Genomic DNA, 20,287 nt, shown 5'->3' on the forward strand with positions numbered 1-20,287 from the left:
ACTCTTTTATTCCTTTCCTGGTTTTTGGCCTGTAAATGAGGAAAAATGTACTGCTGAACTCAAGAACATTGTGTTTGAATGTCACTGGGTCAAGAGTTGGGGATTAAGCTGCTGCTGCTACTGCTAAGTCATTTCCGTCTAGGTCGTTGCCATTTCCTTCTCCAATGCATGAAAGTGAAAAGTGAAAGGGAAGTCGCTCAGTTGTGTCCAACCCTTCGCAACCCCATGGACTGCAGCGCACCAGGCTCCTCAATCCATGGGATTTTCCAGGCAAGAGTGCTGGATTGGGGTGCCATTGCCTAGAACTAGCAAATAGGTTATACATAAAGATATACATGATCATGGAATGAAAAGCTGGTGCCTGGCATGCTTATGTCTCAGTTTCTTATCCCTCACGATGGGAATCCTGAAGGCACTGCAAATAGGCATCTGCTCTCTGGGTACTGCAGGGTGCCCTCCAACACGTCCACCTCCAGCAGCACGTGGTGAATCTTCCTCAGCTCTGTCTCATCAGGTTCCTGCTTGTGAATCAGCCCTTTGGTACTTTGCCAGACGCAGTGTATCTGCTACCTCCAGGAGCACTGCTCACTCCACCTTGAGTATCACGCACTGAGAAGTTTGGATTGAAGTGCACTGGGTTGATGCCGAACTTGGCCCGGAGATGCAGAGGGAAGCCTTGGGCACTGCTCCCGCCTCTCCTCTCACCTGTGACCTCTGAGGATTACAAGTTTACTTTGGCAACCAAGCCGTCTTGTCAGGCTGAACAGGAAGGAGGTTGGAACTCCACCTTCCTCCCTTCCAGGATGTTCCACTTGCTATATCCTGTAGGATGGCTGGTAGGAGCAGGAGTGGGTGACTTGCTGGAACTCTTTCCTCTTTTTAATATTATCTTTTGTTTTTTTTCCTTTAACTTTGTGATAGTGTCTTTAACATTTAAATTAGATTTTTCCTTACATGCTATACTTTTAGATATTTGGTATAATTATTAGTAATAGTTATATTTGCTTTATTATTAGTAATTATAGTTTTTTATTTGAGCTAGGATTGGTTCAAAGTGGTTTCAAGTTTAGTTTAAATTCCCTAAATGCATGCTTGGTGTTTTTAAGTGTAAATTGTACTTTACTTTGCCCAAGTGACTTTCTAGTGTACTTGTTATTGTGTAAGATTTTTAGATAAATATGACTTATTTTTTATTCATATTATGTTTGGATTTTTATATGTGGAAGATGAGCTATGTGCACTCTTCCAGGCCTGATTCAGTTGACTTTTTATTGTTAATTTGCGTTTAGCCTCTTAGTTTCCAAAAAGGTTCTGTTAATGGACTCAGAGAATATAGCTCATTCTCTATATGTGACATTGTTATGATAATTCTTGTTATTATTTCAAAATCCTTGTAGTGTTTGCCGAAATGGCATTATCCTGGTTAAATCAGCAAGTGGTAATGAAGATTTACTGATTATAGAACAGGGTTCTGCATAAGAGTTGAATGCATTGCAAAACATTTTCAGTTTTGCGCTATAGCTAGTAGTACTTCAGTGATTTTTTAAAATGTGTAACAGTGTGTGTCCTAATGCTTATAGGCCGACTATTACAATTTGTGGGAATGCTTTTAATATATAGTACAAAATATTTTTTTAACAGGTTCTTAGAGAATTTTATTTCAAAGTCAAGATAAGTTCTTTTAAAATCTTATCTATAAGGTAAATTGAGAAAACTATTTTCCTTTAAATTATGTCTTTAGAAAAGATATAGTATAAACATAACAATGTTGTTGAATATATTATAAAACTCTCTGAAATTCAAATAAATAACTTTTAGGTCCTTTGGTTGAATACCCATTGCTAGTAAAATGAGAAATAATCTCTATGTTGTTGGCATTTTATAATGTTTTCAAGGTGTTAACGTTGAGTAGAACAATCTTATTCTCCTTTTGAAACTTGGAGGAAGAATAAGGTGGCTTGTGAATGGATTAGTGAAAGTACACTTTATTCCACTAAATTTTCATATGGTTTGTTTTCTTTTAAAAAATCAGTATTAATGCATTCATTTAATTCTTTGATATTTTAATTCACATGTGCTTGCACATAGGAGGAAAGAAAGAATTCTAAAGAATGAGTTTGAGGTAATCTTGGAAAAAGTATAATTGAGGATTTTGAGAACTGCTTCTGCCAACATTCGTAAAGTAGGAAGAGTATCCATCTTTCATGGGGCTGCATACTGTCTTGTAAACCAGGATGTAGAACTTGACATGGACAGTGAGAAAATGAAAAATGATGCCAGCACCTCGTGGCTAGAAGCGGCTAGCGAAGTTGGTAGTGTTTCCAACTAAACATAAACAACTTAGAACACAATCACTACTCAGATGAGGCCACTCCATGACCACAATAGAGTAAGACAGAGAAAAGGACACTTCATCACCATCTAGGATCCAGTGTTAGTCACTCAGTCATGTCTGACTCTTGGAAACCCCATGGACTGTATGTAGCTCACCAGACTCCTCTGTTCATGGAATTCTCCAGGCAAGAATACTGGGGTGAGTCACCATTCTCTGCTCCAGGGGATCTTCCCAATCCAGGGATCAAACCTGGGTCTCCTGCTCTGCAGGCAGATTCTTCACCATCTGAGCTGCCATGGAAGGGGATTTTGGCACTCTGCTTCCTACATCAAATCTATGAAGATACCCAGTGACTGGTCCCTGCTACCTGACAGCATTCTACACCTAATAATCCACAGGTCTCTAAATCCTGCTTAAAATCTCTCAGCATGAATACAAATACTACAAAAAGCTCCTCCTAACTCTCTTTTACAGAGGCACTTCAGTGATCTTCTGATGTGTGTTCTCCCTTGTAAGAAGTTAAATAAATCTAAATTTGTTTGATTACAGATGTGTGGTGGTCATTGGTTGGCAAGCTTTGATAGTAGTGGCAAGAAATGGTCCTGTATACTTAGGATAGAGTAAGATCATAAAGGGATTCTAGAATGTATATTGTCAAGGCAATGGCCCTTTGTCTTTTCTGCTATGGATGGTCACTGGAAGGTGTAACATATAGGAAGGAACATAACAGAATTGTTTAAACAATCATTTTGCTGGTGGCTTCGAATATAAATTTGTGTAGGGGAAAGATTAAAATGAAATAATTGGGGAGACACTTTTAGCAATCTGGGCAAGAAGTGATGATGTGCTGTGCTTAGTCACTCAGTTATATCTGACTCCTTGCAACCCTTTGGACTGTAACACTGTCTATGGGATTTTCCAGGTAAGAATACTGGAGTGGGTTGCCATTTCCTTCTTCAGAGGATCTTCCCGACCCAAGGATGGAACTAGTGTTTCCAGTGTCTCCTGCAGACCACAGTTAAAGACTGCCAGTGTGAATTTAAAGTCGACAGAAAGGAAGAGCATAGGGCTCTTTAACTGATAGTAGTGATGCCTCTGGGCTTCCCTGGTGGCTCAGATGATCCGAGAATCTGTCTGCAATGCAGGAGACCTGGGTTCTATCCTTGAGTTGGGAAGATCCCCATGGAGAAGGGAATAGCTACCCACTCCATTATTCTGGCCTGGAGAATTACATGGACAGAGAAGCCTGGAAGGCTACAGTCCATGGGGACACAAAGAGTCTCCATGGGGACACAAAGAGTCAGACATGACTGAGCGACTTTCACAATGTGTAAGGAATAATTTTGGGGAGGGCTGGTTGATTAACTGAGTAGGAGTTACTTGTCAGACTAGAGTCTGGTAGTCTAAGAGGCAACTCAGTCCATTGATCTGAAACTCAGAAGAGATATTTGGGTTGGAAAACAGATTTGGTTGCTACCAGCAGAGAGATGCCAATTACTGCCATTTCATTTTTATGTGACATTTAGTTATACACTGAATGAACGCAGAAGGCTCTGCTATTCTAGTTTTTGCCATCTTCTATCAACTAACTGATTGATGCATTCAATCGTAAAACATCATGTGAAAGTTAATAGGATAATTTTTACCTGCTTAAGAAGGCAAATAAACTAGATTTAGACAATTTATAAATGCAGCTTAGCTATGAAGTAAGATAATAGACACTCTCTACTATTCATGAATCCAGGTAGCCAGGCAGGAATGACCTCAGCAGTAGAGTTAACTCAGCTAATTTCTCAGATCCAACCAAGCCCATGGTCATGGTGGAGATCAGATGAATAGATGCATAAGTGGAGGATTTCCCTGTGAAAAGAGTTTAATCTGTCTTGCTTTTCTGGGGGGAGATGACATACATGAATGAGTGTGTTAAGTGCAAGCGTGTATAGTCGCTTCAGTCATGTCCAACTCTATGTGACGCTATGGATGGTAGCCCACCAGGCTCCTCTATCCATGGGATTCTCCAGGCAAGAATACTGGAGTACATTTCCAGTTTCTCCTCCAGGGGATCTTCCCAATCTAGGGTTCAACCCCACATCTCTTACCTCCTGCATTGCAGGTGGGTTTGTTACCAGGTGGACTTCCCTGGTGGCTCAGATGATAAAGTGTCTGCTTACAATGCAGGAGACCAGGGTTCAGTCCCTCGGTCTGGAAGATCCTTTGGGGAAGGAAATGGCAACCCACTCTAGTACTCTTCCTGGAAAATCCCATGGATGGAGGTGCGTGGTAGGCTATAGTCCATGGGGTTTCAAAGAGTTGGACAGGACTAAGTGACTTCACTTTCACTTTCTTTTCTTTCTTTACCACTAGCACCACCTGGGGAGCCTGTATGAATGAGGAATAGTTGATTATTTCCAAAGTGTAGCTGTAGGGAGGAGAATGTTGGTAATTCACTGTCAGGGGATTTTCAGTAATTATTCATTTCCACATCCTTTTCACTCCAAAGAACTGTTTAAAGATAGCTTGTATCTTGAAGGGCATATAGATTCTTCCAGAATAAAACATTCTTAGTCCATGATTTAGGCAAGCCTTTCTATACCTGGCTTTTATTGTTATTGTTTATATGTTTGACTCCAGTAGCTATAAACAATGAACGTTTACTGTTTGAGTTGACTCATTTTTTTCAGTCAGAGCTTTGAACAACATGAGTGTATGTCATAGGTATAAAAAATATTGGACTTTCCTGCAGTAGATACTATACTACGTACTTTACATACATTGACATATTTAATTGTTGTCTCAATCTCATTGAGTTAGTTAACAATTTCATCCTTATTAAGGGGTTGGCACAACTGTGGTTTTGAGGAATTGTTCATTATGATATAGCATAGTAGGTCTAAAACCTACATTTTCATTTACATAGTATAAAAGTTAGTTCTTAGTGTTCTGATAAGGAAAAAATGTCGCCAACCTAATCATTATATTGTTGCTACTTTATAGTAGTATTTATTATAGCTTGCTTTGAGATTTTGATTGGTTTAAAACTATAATAATTGCCAATTTTCATATAGAATTGCTGACATTTTACATAATATTGTGGTTTCCATTTCTCATTGAATGCAGTCTCATAATGAATCCATCCTCTCTCATTATCACATCTCAAAACTGGAAAATCCTTGTATTATCTATTATAATTAGTCTCCCTTTCAGGGATAAACTCTTGAACAACAGAAAGCTTTGATATGGATGTATTAACTTTTTCATTTTCTACTGTTTACTTGGGTTTTATCTTTATAGCCTGAGGAAAGTTCCCTCTCATCTATGACCTCTACTTATTCTTAGGTCACATTCGGCATTTTGCTTATGATGGATTGTTTTTAAAACTCAGTTTCCTGGACTCCATATTATATTTATTGAATCAGAGTCTCTAGGGATGAAGCCAGTGAATCTGGAATTTTAGGATTCTAAGTAAGTTTTATGTACACTCTAGTTGATGACCACAGCTCTAGGGAAAGATGAGTTTCTCAGCTGCTAATCTTTAACTGTTATGATGAAAATAACACAACATTTGTTTTTCTTCCCTCTGAAATTGCAAATAATATATTATTGCTCCACAGTCCTTATAATTATTACAAGATATTTTTGGTAGCACATAATTAGTACATGAATATAATCATACATATAAAGCTCAAGAATGAAAAGATGCACTTTATGCAACATATGATTCACTGTTGGAAGTCATTAACATGAACTAATACTTTTAAAGAACAAAGAAGACCCCTATCTATGGACACAGGGAATAAGTTTTATGCTGAAAGGATGAAGGAGAGGATACCAGGTATTTCTTACCATATTATCAGAAAAGAATTTTTCTTTATTTCATAACTAGCCCAACTGAAAGGTGTATGAGTGGGAGGTGGATTAAAGCATCAGGGTTCTGTCAATTTCTTTAGAAGAAAATAAATAATCAGTCTTGCCACTTTCAAAACTAGTGTAAACATGGTAACAATAACCCTGTGTACGAGACAGCAAAAGAGACACTGATGTATAGAACAGTCTTATGGGCTCTGTTGGAGAGGGAGAGGGTGGGAAGATTTGGGAGAATGGCATTAAAACGTGTATAATATCATGTATGAAAAAAAAAACATAAAATTAATTATATTGAATAAAGTGAATATAAAGAACGTATTTTTTCACAGGGCTTCCCAGGTGATGCTGGAGGTAAAGAACCCGTCTGCTAATGCAGGAGATACAGGTTCGATCCCTGGGTTCAGGAAGATCTTCTGGAGGAGGAAATAGAAGTTTTGGTTTTATATTATATTTAGGTAAGGAAATTAAAAGGACATGTAGGTAACAACCAGGAAAGGGAAGCCATAGAGAGACAAAACAGCAGGACAAAGATAGGGAGGCTTATGTGTTTTGTTGTTGTTCAATAGCTAAGTGATGTCCAACTCTTTGTGACCCCGTGGACGTAGCCCACCGGCCTCCTCTGTCCTACGCTATTTCCTGGAGTTTGCTCAAATTCATGTCCAACCTATGTGTTAGCAAGGGGAAAAACAGCAAACATTTTCAGAGACTGATAATTGCTGCACAAGACCTATTTCCTCCCTCTTCTTCAGGAGCAGACCTGAGAATTACTTGAGTACTCAGTATTCTGGTGGGCTTCCCTGGTGGCACCAGTGGTAAAGAACCTGCCTGCCAATGCAGGAGACGTTAGAGATATGGGTTTGATCCCTGGGTAGGACCTCCTGGAGGAGGGCATGGTGATGTACTCCAATATTCTTCCCTGGAGAATCCCATGGACAGAGGAGTCTGGTAGGCTATGGGTCATGGGAGTAGGACACAACTGAAGGAGTTTCTCACACATGTGTGCATGCATCCAGTCAATATTCTCAGCTAAATGACAACACTTCCCATTCTCTTGCATCTGAATATAATATTGAGGTAAAATATGAGCCAGTATTGTATGAGGGAGCCACAGGTGTTGACTAATGGTGTCTATTCTTCTGTTCTTCCTCTATCCTGTTGCCTGAATTTGGGTGTGGTGGACACAGCTCCAGAAGCTCTCTTGTACCATGAAGTACACTTGGGCACAGATACCAAACAAGGCTGTGGCAGCAGTCTGATAGGAAGAACTCCATCTCCTTGACAATGCTCATACCAACCCTGCACTGCCCATATCAGAGATTTTTATATGAAAGAGAAATTCTGTCTTGATTTGGCCTTTGTAGCTTTTGTGGCTTAGTAGTTAGACAAAGCTGAAACAATTTGAGCCAAACAAAAGGTAGACTACAAAGAGTAAATACACAATTTTCATTTTAATTTTTCCCATCACTTCATAAGGGTGCTGCAACTTATCTTACTGCAACCAAAATCCTAACCAGTAAATTCAGTTGTTTGGCAATTCTAGTAGTAGGGGAAAGACATGTTACAGACTTGTATTCGGGGAAAGTTATCCTACTTTGACAGTCTATAAAAAAACTTGAGGAAGGGTGATACTTTAGAGTTTCTGCTTCCCAGTTTAGTTCTTCCATTTAATGTCACTAATAATATTCTTGGTTAATAGCTTTAATTCCCACAACAAACCAGTGCTGACTCATATCCAATACATAGTTGCTTGAGGATCCCAGACAAAATCCCACTGGTATAGGTCCTACTTTTCTTCATTGTACTTTTCAAGCTATTGCTTTATAGTTTACTCTTACTAATCTGACCATGATCTCTTACATTCTGAAAGTGCTATTTCAGAAAAAAGCAACGAGGAAAGGCCCTGAAGCAGTTAAATAAGGCCCCCAATCTTTTTTTTTTTTAATTAATTTGTATTGGACTATAGTTGCTCTACAATGCTGTGTTAGTTTCTTCTGCAAAGTGAATCAGTTACACATATACATACATATATGTATGTATATGTACATATATATATGTACATACATACATACATAACCTCTTTTTTGGATTTCCTCCCCGTTTAGGTCAGCACAGAGCATTGTGTTTCCTGTACTATACAGTACCTTCTCATTAGTTATCTATTTTATACATAGCAGTGTATATATGTCAGTCCCAATTCATCCCACCTCACTTCCGCCCTTAGTATCCATTTGTTTGTTCTCTACCTCTGTGTCTCTATTTCTGCTTTGCAAATAAATTCATTGGTATCATTTTTCTAGATTCCATACATTAGCAATATCATATGATATTTGTTTTTCTCTTTCTGAACTTACTTCATTCTGCATGACAGTCTCTAGATAATTTGGGAATCAGTTATTGATACATTAAGATACAAAGAACAAAGCAAACAGAATAAAAGTAACTATTACTTCAAGGAAACTATTACTTCTATATACAAAAGAAAATGAAATCATAGTATACTTCAGCAGTTGTTTTATTTACAGTATAATGACATTGACACCACTCATTGACTTTAACAAATATTATGTTACTCTAGTGGGAAAATGGAGGGATGGGAGGTGTATTGTGGGGTTTGTCATGTAAGAGATCAGTTAAATCCATCCTGGACATTTTTAAAAACTGAAAAACAAGAACTAACAGGTTAAATATGTTATTTAGAAATATGTAGCTATATAACAAATGATCAGTAAAAAGGAGTTGAAAGGGGTGGCCTCTGAGGAAGAGAAATAAATAGTGAGAAAGAGTAAATGGTTTTCATAAAAACATCTTGTAATTTTACGTAACATATTAATCTATAGTATTTTCATTTACAATTCTAAACGCAATCACAAGTATTAAAGAAAAAGATGTAAACGCTCCTTTTGTGATTCCATTTTAAGCCTGTCATGCCTTTGACTTTTGGAGTGCTCAGTATTATGAGCCACTTTCTAACATTGCTTTGTTCAGGAAGTGGGAGCAAGGAAGCACGGAAAACTGTCTCTGGAGGAGATTGGAAGATGAAGACACAGCAATTCAGCTTTTATATGTTCTAGTTCACCCTTGTGTTGCTTAGGATTCTTATTTATTACTTAATAGTAAAAGGCCAAATATAATCCACTAAATTAAAAATACTAAGCCATTTTAGAGAAATTGCAAAATGCCAGAAAACACTGTAATCTCTCTAAAAGCTTAAATATATATATATATACACTTGTATTATTAGGCAATATGCTTTTCTTTCATTTGACCATTGCACACTATACAAAGTGACCCAAAGTAGGACTCTAGCTTTCACAGTTACTTCAAATTATTCTGCACTAGGGCAGAATAATTTACTTATTATCATCAAGGCTTTTATAAAAAAAATAATGCCTATTCTATTTATCATTTTTATTCCACCTTCCTTTGGCAACCAGTATTAATGCTATTTCAAAACATGATAGGAAAATCAATCTGAGAGTTATTTTTTTCAAGGGTTGCCTCCAGGGACCTGTTTACAAAATTAAAAGTCTTATCTGGACCCTCTTATCTGGTATGATTGAGTGGAGAGATTAATGAAGTCAAACAAACTTGCAAAAATCTTTTAAGAAAAAATTATGTTATAGCCTAATTTTATAAAGCCGGAAAACCTTAATATTTTGTTAAAACATGCCTTTTCCCTCTCCCTCTGTCCCCACCTCTCTCCTTCTTTCTGTACACACACATGCATGCCAAATCACTTCAGTCGTGTCCAACTCTGTGTGACCCTATGCACTGTGGCCCACCAGGCTCCTCTGTCCACGGGATTCTCCAGACAAGAATAGTGGAGTAGATTGCCACGCCCTCCTCCAGGGGATCTTCCTGACCCAGGGATCTACTTCCTGACCCAAGGATCAAACCCACTTCTCTCATGTCTCCTGCACTGGCAGGTGGCTTCTTTACCACTAGCACCGCCTGGGAAGCCCATGTACAAACACGTGCATAGACGTGTTAATATAAGTAGCCTCTCTCTCATCATCCTATCTGTGTATAATTACATGTACAAGAGTGTATGGAATTGACATGGCAACAGATATTATAAAAAGTGTGTAATTTATTACTTTATTGTTATTTTTCATATAGAAGAAAGTGTTTCTCAGCCATGTCTGACTCTTATTTTTCACATAATTCTGAGCTAAATATGAATACATATGGAGCATGACTCAGTCTTTAATCACCCAAAGCAAACAACAGTCTTTAATCCAGTGTTTCTCAAAGAAGTTCTATATATGAATGCCCTGGATATTTATTAAAGTTGCAAATTACCGAGTCAATGTCTACAAAATTGCCATCTCTGGAAATAGAGCCCCAAATGTGCACTTTAAAAATGTTTGTTTCTCTATAAAGTTTTTTTGACAATCACTGACCCAGTCCTGGGTCTTTTCTTATATTTGCTATATATTTCTCAGTCTGAAAAATTATCCTATTACCACGAACATAATAGTCAGCATCTAAAATTTTGACTCAACTCACTATACTATGAATGGATATGAAAATATAAAAAGAACTATAAAGAAAATCTAGTTAGATTAAATCAGTAGCTCCCTAAAGTGGACCTGTATATAGCTGTATCAGAACCTCCTGGAGGTTCATATTTAAAATAGATTTAGAACTTATCCCACAACTGTAAGACCTCAACTTTTTCCAGTGTGTTCTGGTAGCCAAGAGATAACATTTGAGATGTTTCAAACTACCTGCTTAGACTGAGATTATTTTTGTCTTTAACACAGCCTTTGTGTACACTTAACTGTAGAAACCCTGAAGAGTAATTGGGCTAAATAGTTTCAGTCACAGTTTTTTTTTTGTTTTTGTTTTAACTTTACAATATTGTATTGGTTTTGTCATATATCAACATGAATCCGCCACAGTTTTAAGGTTGTTATTACATAAGCCACAGCCTCAATGGTTGAAAGTAGATCTTTCTTAGAAATATACATTTAAAGCACAAGAAACCAGGAAAAAAAATCATTGCTTTAATTTGTTCCTGAGTTTTGAGCTCTTGCCTCTTCTTTTGAAATACAAATTCATCCTTTAGGCTTTCAGGTTATTTTTTTAAAGCTTCATTTCACTTTCAGAACTGCTTATGAATGTCTCAGGGAACACATAGTTCAAAGCTTTTTCTCAAACAAGGTATTAAGTCACATGTATCATGAGGGAGCCAATGAAACTTTAGACACAGAGGCCCATATTTAATTGCCAGAGAACTTCAGGAAAAAATAATTTTATCAATAATAATGCATTAAAAAAATACTGGAAATAACCCAAATGTTACTAATAGTTCACTATGAGTTAAAGGGACAATTTAATTTTTTTCTTCTTTATTGCATTCTTTTAACTTTTTGATAAAGATCATACATTACCATTATATTCAATAAAAAAAAAAAAGCAAACATAATTATACATGCTTTCTTTAATGACAAAACAATTAAGTTTTTTCTCAAGATTGCAAAGCTGGAAAGTGAGGGGGAATTAAAATTGTACAAATTCATCCTATACATTAGGAAGTCCCCTAGTTCATTTTGGGGTTTTGGATTTTCCGTTTGGGATTGAGGGAACAGTGTGTCTCTAGGAATAAAAGACAGCCTGAGAAACAACTATTATATGGGATAATATATTAAATTAAACTTACCTGTGGTGTTACTTGGAGAAGGCAATGGCACCCCACTCCAGTACTCTTGCTTGGAAAATCCCATGGAGAGAGGAGCCTGGTAGGCTGCAGACCAATGGGTCTCGAAGAGTTGGACACGACTGAGTGACTTCACTTTCACTTTTCCCTTTCATGCATTGGAGAAGGAAATGGCAACCCACTCCAGTGTTCTTGCCTGGAGAATCCCAGGGACGGGGGAGCCTGGTGGACCGCCGTCTATGGGGTCGCACAGAGTCAGACACGACTGAAGCGACTTAGCAGCAGCAGCAGCATGGTGTTACTTTAGGAGATAATGAGACTTTATCTCTGAAGGCTGTTAATGAAGATAACAGAGAAAATATCCAAGTAAAATTAGGGCATTCCTCTCCTCTCTGTTGTGAGATTACTAGAAAGACTATGATTTTAGTAAAGTTAATATTTACTTTAGCTACAGACTTAGATAGATGTAGCTATGAATTTGATAATCCCATTTGACAATCTGTTTGTTAGATGTTGGTGCAGCTATTATGAAGTCTGAATTTGCTTATTGTAAAATAAATACTAAAGTGTTAAATTATCTTAACAGTGTGGATATAAATATAGATATGGTCAAGAAAACATTTTTTTATAAGGAAACAGCATTATCAAATACTAACATTTCTAGACTGGAATATTGATGAATGGTCTTCTGCTTGTGACAACTTGGCATCTGTTACTATAGAGAAGGACATTTGTTCAGAATAAGTTTGTAGGTCATGGTCTGAGAACTGTATTTCATTAAGAAGTCTAACTCTCTTTAATTTCCCATTTGAATCACACATGTGTAGCTAAATATGAAGTTTTCAATTTTTGCTGTGCAATTTGATACCCCTTCTTACTCTTTTCAGAATCCTCTGAAAAAGGAACTAGGAAGTCCTTCTTGAGGGACATAGAAGTATGGACAGATATCAGTTGCGTGGATATCTCCAAGTCTATTCCCTGATCAGTCACTGTACTTCATGTGAGTTAAAACAATGGCATGATCTCATATCCCATTCCGAGAAGGCAATGGAACCCCACTCCAATACTCTTGCCTGGAAAATCCCATGGACGGAGGAGCCTGGGAGGCTGCAATCCATGGGGTCACTAAGAGTTGGACACAACTGAGCGACTTCACTTTCATGAATTGGAGAAGGAAATGGAAACCCACTCCAGTGTTCTTGCCTGGAGAATCCCAGGGACGGTGGAGCCTGGTAGGCTGCCATCTATGGGGTCACACAGAGTCAGACACGACTGAAGCAACTTAGCAGCAGCAGCAGCAGCAGCAACTGCTCAGGGGGACCTTTTCGTTTACCAACCTATTTAAAATGGCTACTCCCATCATTCCATATCCTTCCTTCCTTGATTTATTTTTCTTTACAGAACTTTCCATCCTCGAACATAATATGTATCCATTTTGTTCTCACGACTAAAATATAAACTTCGTGCTGAGCATTTTTGCCTTTTTTTTTTTTTTAAATCAGTATTATATTGCCTGAAACACTGTTCAGCATCAGTGATTCACATCAATGTGCCTGGAATGGTTGCATAGAGTCCCAAACTCAGAGGGACTCCCTAACTTGGACAACTTGACAACTTGCAGTTGTCATCTTGGAATGTTATTCCTGAGCATAATTCTTAATGATTTTCTCTTTCAATTTTTATTGTAAGTGAAATCCAATTAAACGATGGAATAAGCACCTGGGGCTTAAAGCCTGAGCACCAAGGGTCTTTCTTCTGCCACCTCTCTGCTTCCTCTGACAAGTTCTCAGCTACCTGTTCCCCTGATATTGAGGTCCCTTAATTCTGCCTACTTGCTCTCTATTGACACCTGCCCCTGGCATCTTGGGCAGATTATGTCAATGGCAGTTTCTGGCTTGGACTGGCATGATCACAATGCATTTGGTGAGTGACTCAGTGGAGCTGAGCCTCCTCTACAATCAGATCCAGAAAGTGACTCAATATTACAGGCTCTGTTTTTAAACATCTCTATTTTATAACCATCAACATCTCCCTCCTACTTTTACTAAATTATATTAAGATATGCACTTCTCCTTGGACAGCAAGGTGGTCAAACCAATCAATCCTAAAGGAAATCAACCCTGAATATTCATTGGAAGAACTGACGCTGAAGCTCCAATATTTTTGCCACTTGAAGTGAAGGGCCTGCTCGCTGGAAAAGACCCTGATGCTGGGAAAGAAGAAGGAGAAGAAGGCATAACAGAGGATGAGACGGTTGGATGGCATCACCGACTCAATGAACAGGAGTTTGAGCAAATTCCAGGAGGTTGTAAGGGACAGGGGAGCCAGGTGTGCTGCAGTCCATGGGGTTGCAAAGAGTCAGACATGACTTAGCAACTGAACAACAATGGGCTTCCTTGGTGGCTCAGTGGTTAAAAAAAAAAAATCTGCCTGCAATGCAGGTAGCTGCAGAAGACATGGGCTCAATCCCTGGGTGAGGAAGATCCCTGGAGGAGGACACAACCCACTCCAATATTCTTGCCTGGAGAATCTTACAGCAGAGGAGACTGGCGGGCTACTGCCCATAGTGTCTCAAAGAGTTAGACATGACCCAAGAGACTTGGCACATACACATACGTATTAAGATATGGTCATTCTTTGCCTGAATTCTACAGTGGGCCAGTTGGTCTCTGGCCAATTCTCTTTATTCTTTCCAAGCTTCAAGGTTAGGCTTTCTCCCTCCTGGCAAGGGGCCAGGTGCTCTCTCTCTCTCAGAGTATTCTTATATATCTTTATTTTATAGCAGTATATGTCATATGCCAGATTCCTTTTATAAGAATGATAATTTATTAGTGGAGTTTTAAAGAAATGATGAATTGAAAATAAATTGGATAGCACCCCTACTACAGGCCTTCAAAAGGTGAATCAGTTTTCAGGAAATAGCTTTACATTTTAAAGAAAGTATATCATTATTCAAATAGTATATTTCTAAATTATAATTAGTATGATAACTATTTTTATCCAGTTATTGCAGAAAACATAACTTCTTAAAGTTATTATTATAGGAATCAGAATTTCTTAATCAAAATCCTAGGAAGCCTAATCAACTCTGCAGAACATGGAGACATTCTCCTAAAATGCCTCATTTTAATGAAAAAAAAAAAAAAAAAAAGTGCTCACAAATTGTCCTGCTAGTTTTCTCCTCCCCTAGTTAACGTAGCTCAAATCCAAATACCCTGGGAGTAGGATATTCTATAATAAGACAATAAATAGATTTTACTTTCAGACTTCAAGACAACTTATTATGCTATTTCATTTGGATCCCCTTTCTGTAGAGGTCCTTTCTGCACCACACAGATTGTTGGTATTTTCACATCTGACTTGATGTAAGGAAGTAAGTGTGCATGAGTAAGGATAGTGAACTAGAAAAATGAAGGGAGTGAGAAGGGAGAATAAAAATAAAAAGCACTTTCATGGGGATAATGAGAGACAAAGGCTGTAAATGATCCTCAGCGTATCCTATTGGATAGCACATTCCCTACTTCTTACCTTTCACTGTGTTAAAGTCCAAATCTGAATCAAATCACCAAACTAAATCGTATTGTCTAATGCTTACTTATTTCCTTAAATAATTATTACATTACTAAAAATTTAGTATCTTAGATAACACAATAAATAACTCTATTCTTGTGTGAGATGAACAGTTATTTCAGGGTTTTGATGCAGTGTAGCTCCCAGGAGATAAATTTAATCATTCAAAGCATAAAATCACAAAATATGTTTTAAAAAGCAAAAAGGATTTTTAAAGCACTCCTAAGAAGTATTAAAACATAAATATTCATTTGCTAACCAGTTAATCATCACAATTTATTTACCATCATTTTGGTAGAGTTGTCTAGAGACCATGGAGAATTAAATTTTGAATATGTACCAACTCTCATGAAAATTACAAACAGAAATACTGGAATAATAAAAGCTGCCATATGTAAGCAGAGCTACTCAAAAGTGCCAAAACTATTACAATTAATATGTGTTTGGTGCCTACTGTGTGTGATGATTTGTAGCAGGTGTTGGGTATATAAAAGTGAATGATAAGCACAAGATTCTGGGGTCTGGAATAGTGAAAAAACTGAAATGAAATGAAGTTAACATGGGAAACTATAATGGGACTATTTCTTCCACAAATTCTGGGATGAATGAGAGAAAGTGGGAAATAAAACACATAATTTCATTTATTGAGTATAAAAACCTTACCATAATACTAACTAGTGTTTATATCTTGTTCAGTGGGTGCCAGGGGCTCAGTTAAAAGCATTAAATGAATTCATTTCATTTAAACCACAGAAGATCACATGAAATAAAGACTATCCTTATCTTCCGTTTCTAGAATTTTGCCCTGAGGCTCAGAGACTCTCTAAATTTACACAGCTTTTAGAGGCAGACTGATCCCAGAGGCGGTGCCCTTAGTAACTACTTTGTGCAATCTGAGACTTGAGTATGAGAAACGTAGTGAGGGAACTCAAGCCAGGAGTAGCATTCTCAGTGCACAAAACTTTTATGAGAAAAAAGTGCTATTAAAAGTAACACCGACATGATTTCATATTACCTGTTTTTTTTTCCTACTAAAGTAAAGCTGCCTCCTAATTAAATTAAAATGGAAGTTTTGTATGATGAACAAAAGCTAGAACTGAGTAGAAATAAGGTTGACTGGGCAGCAGGGTGAAAAATCAGTGGGAGGCTGAATAATTCCTAGTTATGCAAGTTGTGTATTTTTGTATTATAGCTTGACACCTTTTGCACATTTCAATTTGCATGAATTTTGGAAGAATTAATGTAATGAAAAAGTATATTTAATCTTTCAGAAGAAAAAAAGTAATATTTATTTTTATTTCTCCATCCAAATGTCACAGAGTCTACAGTGGCTAGAATGTAAATGAATACTTTAAGTAAATAACACTGTAAATCTTTCAGGAAATATGAGTTCCTTAGATCTTTGAGGCAAACAGTACACTTTCCAGAACTGATGATGTGTATTTACATTGCACTTGGAGAGAAATAACTCATTTTCCTCCAAGTTGTTGGATGAACTTTTATTTTATGAATTGATATTTCAGATGCTGTTCTGATGATACATTTTGCACCATTCTTGGTTAAGAAGCTTTTTGACATATGATGTTCAGTATGTTAATAATTTATATTGTTAATGATGACAATGCTAATAATTTTATGCTTTGAAAGGCATCTCTGAACTAATAATTAAAGCATATACATGTTCTCTTTATTCTAATGTTTAATGATATTTAATTTTTTAAACAAGCTATTATAGAAACACAATTATATTAGAAATAATTAACTGTGATGTTATAATAACTATGCTCATTGATTGCTTGTAATTTGCTCGGTTTAAAATCTTTGTATGCATTATGTCATTTAAGTATTTTTTTAGATGATAAAATTATTAGGCCTGTTTTACAAGTAATGGGCTTCCCTGGTAGTATGCAAGTAATGTTCTTTGGCTTAGAGAGTTGAAGTAATTACCTACAGCAAAAGAGAAACACAATTTGTATTAGAACCTTGTCCATAGACTTCATGCTTACTCCTATCATTTTTTAAAACTCATTTATTTATTTTAATTGGAGGCTAACTGCTTTACAATATTGTAGTGGTTTTTGCCATACACTGACATGAATCAGCATGATGTGTTCCGCATCCCGAACCCCCCTCCCACCTCCCTTCCCACCCGTCCCTCTGGGTTGTCTCAGTGCACCAGCTTTGAGTGCCCTGTTTTCCTGCATCGAACTTGGACTGGTGATCTATTTCACATATGGTAATATACATGTTTCAATGCTAGTCTCTCAAATCATCCCACCCTCACTTCTCCCAGAGTCCAAAAGTCTGTTCTTTATGTCTCTTTTGCTGTCTTGCATATGGGGTCGTCGTTATCATCTTTCTAAATTCCATATATATGCATTAATATACTATATTGGTGTTTTTCTTTCTGACTTACTTCACTTACTTCACTTACATAGGCTCCAGTTTCATCCACCTCATTAGAACTGATTCAAATGCATTCTTTTTGATAGCTAAGTAATATTCCATTGTGTATATGTACCACACTTTCTTATCCATTCATCTGCCAATGGACATCTAGGTTGCTTCCATGTCGTAGCTATTGTAAACAGTCATTTTTATTCCTATTATCTTTTATTCCTAACATTTCTTAGATTGTGTTCTCTCCTATAAAACTGTACTTAAATAATTCAGCATGTCAACATAATAGCTCCACCACAATCACAGAATAATATTCAGGTAGCAAAATAGCATTAACTGAATAAATTGCTTCAAACACAACTAAAAATGAAAAACAAAAATCTTCACATATGATTTGTGTTGTTTACTATTCATCAACAGGAGATGTTGCAAATGTCCACACCATTTCACACCCATATACTCTACAAGGCAAGGTAAGAAGCTACTTAATATACCACCAGACTGGAACTATTTAAAGACACATCCAGTAATGTGATAAATATGTATATTTTAGACAGATTTGCATTTCTGTGTTTCATTTTATTTTAACAGGATGAGGTTATAAATAGGAAAAAGAATGCACTAGAACCAACTGAGTTCGTGTCATCTTTATCTTCTTACTATTTTCCTCACCTATCATTTCTTCCACCTACTTTTTTTCCCTGTATTTTTCAGCCTTGGCAATATCTTTTCATTCCATATCAGATTTTCTTCTAGTCTAGTATGCAGTAAAATCTTTATCATCTTTTCCCTTCATTTTATTAGCCTCATTTTACAATAAGGCCACTTGTCATCTACAGTCACATTTTTATGTTTCCCAGTCTTTGCAACATAGTCATTGGCGGGACTCAGATGTTTTCCTTTGACTCAGAGCTGATGCTAAGAACAAACCAAGAGACTGACTGGAGAATGCTTATTGGGTGTATTAGGTTTCATGTAATTTCCTTTTGTTTCCTTTTTGAACTATAGACTCCTCTTTGTGACAATCCTTGGTCACCTTTAAATATTCAGTTGTTGTTTTTTTTTTTTAAGCAGACCTGGTCTTCCAGAATGTATATTATCACCCTTGCCTTTGGTTATTTACTGTCTCTTTGGCCGCTTTCTGTCTGTCTGTCTGTGTGTCTATCTATCCATCTGTTGTTATTTTTCCACTAACTACCTGACTACTTATCCTGGCACTGTCTCTATGGAACTTATGATTTAGAATATATTCTGAATAAGTGTTTTAGGAAAAAATCATAGTTGACATTCCTTTGAGCCCTTGCATGTCTGGGAATGGCTTTCAGTTTTCTTGGTAAATAAAAGACAAGCTAGATAATTAAAGAAATTGCAGGTCCATTTCATTTACTATAAAATTTTATAATTGTTATATATCTACTAGGATTCAATATTTTAGATAATAATTCCATCTGCTGCTGCTGCTAAGTAGCTTCAGTCATGTCTGACTCTGTGAGACCCCATAGATGGCAGCCCACCAGGCTCCGCCGTCCCTAGGATTCTCCAGGCAAGAACACGGGAGTGGATTGCCATTTCCTTCTCCAATGCACGAAAGTGAAAATTCCATAAATGGCCTAATTCTATTCCTTTTAGTAAATAACCTTAATTATTAATTTTTTACTTTAGGGTGCATAGGGTTCTTTATTTTCAAAATATAAATACAAGATGTTTAAAAAAACAAAAAAAAAACTAAAAGGAAAAAGAAAAAAAATTCTACCACATGTCAACTTATCTTCTATAAAAATATCAAGTCAATACGATATCTAGATTTCACAAAGAGGCTTTTCTTCAGCTAAGACAGTGTTTTATTACTACAATTTCCAATCTGCCTCCAATTTATTCTCTATCTCTACACTTATTAACCAAGTGTGGAACCTGCATTGTCAAAACTTTATAATTTACTCTTTTTAAATGAATTTGCCTCTTTGTCCTTTGTTTAAAATTTCTCATATTTTCTTCATTATTATTTTATACATTTTCTATAGCACATTCCTTTTCTATAATATTTTTGAAGTTAATACCTTTAAGTTATTGTTTTTGTTTTCTTTTTTGTTTGTTTTCTTTTTTATTTATTATTTTATTAGTTTTTATTTTATTTTATTTTATTTATTTATTTATTTTTTTAAATACCACTGATATGGATAATGGGCAACCCTTTTTTCCATCTCGGAGAGAGCCTCCAGGTCCTAAGGGCCTCCCGACGCCACCATCCATTACGTAATGACAGCGATGGAATCAGCCTTAGTTTTTATTTTAATTGGAGGTTAATTACTTTACAATATTGTATTGGTTTTGCCATACATCAACATGAATCCGCCACGGGTGTACACGTGTTCCCCATCCTGAACCCCCCAGACCCTCCCCGTACCATCCCTCTGGGTCATCCCAGTGCACCAGCCCCCAAGCCATCCTGTATCCTG

The 20,287-nt window shown here is 36.9% G+C and overlaps 1 pseudogene; it reads left to right on the forward strand.

Moving 5' to 3' along the window:
- The first annotated feature begins 397 nt into the window (after positions 1 to 397).
- Positions 398 to 20,287, forward strand: part of LOC104988325 — a 174,925-nt pseudogene continuing 155,035 nt past the window's right edge.

This window comes from Bison bison, unplaced genomic scaffold (assembly GCF_000754665.1).
Source record: "Bison bison bison isolate TAMUID 2011002044 unplaced genomic scaffold, Bison_UMD1.0 scf7180017864123, whole genome shotgun sequence".
In the NCBI taxonomy this organism is placed as follows: Eukaryota; Metazoa; Chordata; class Mammalia; order Artiodactyla; family Bovidae; genus Bison; species Bison bison.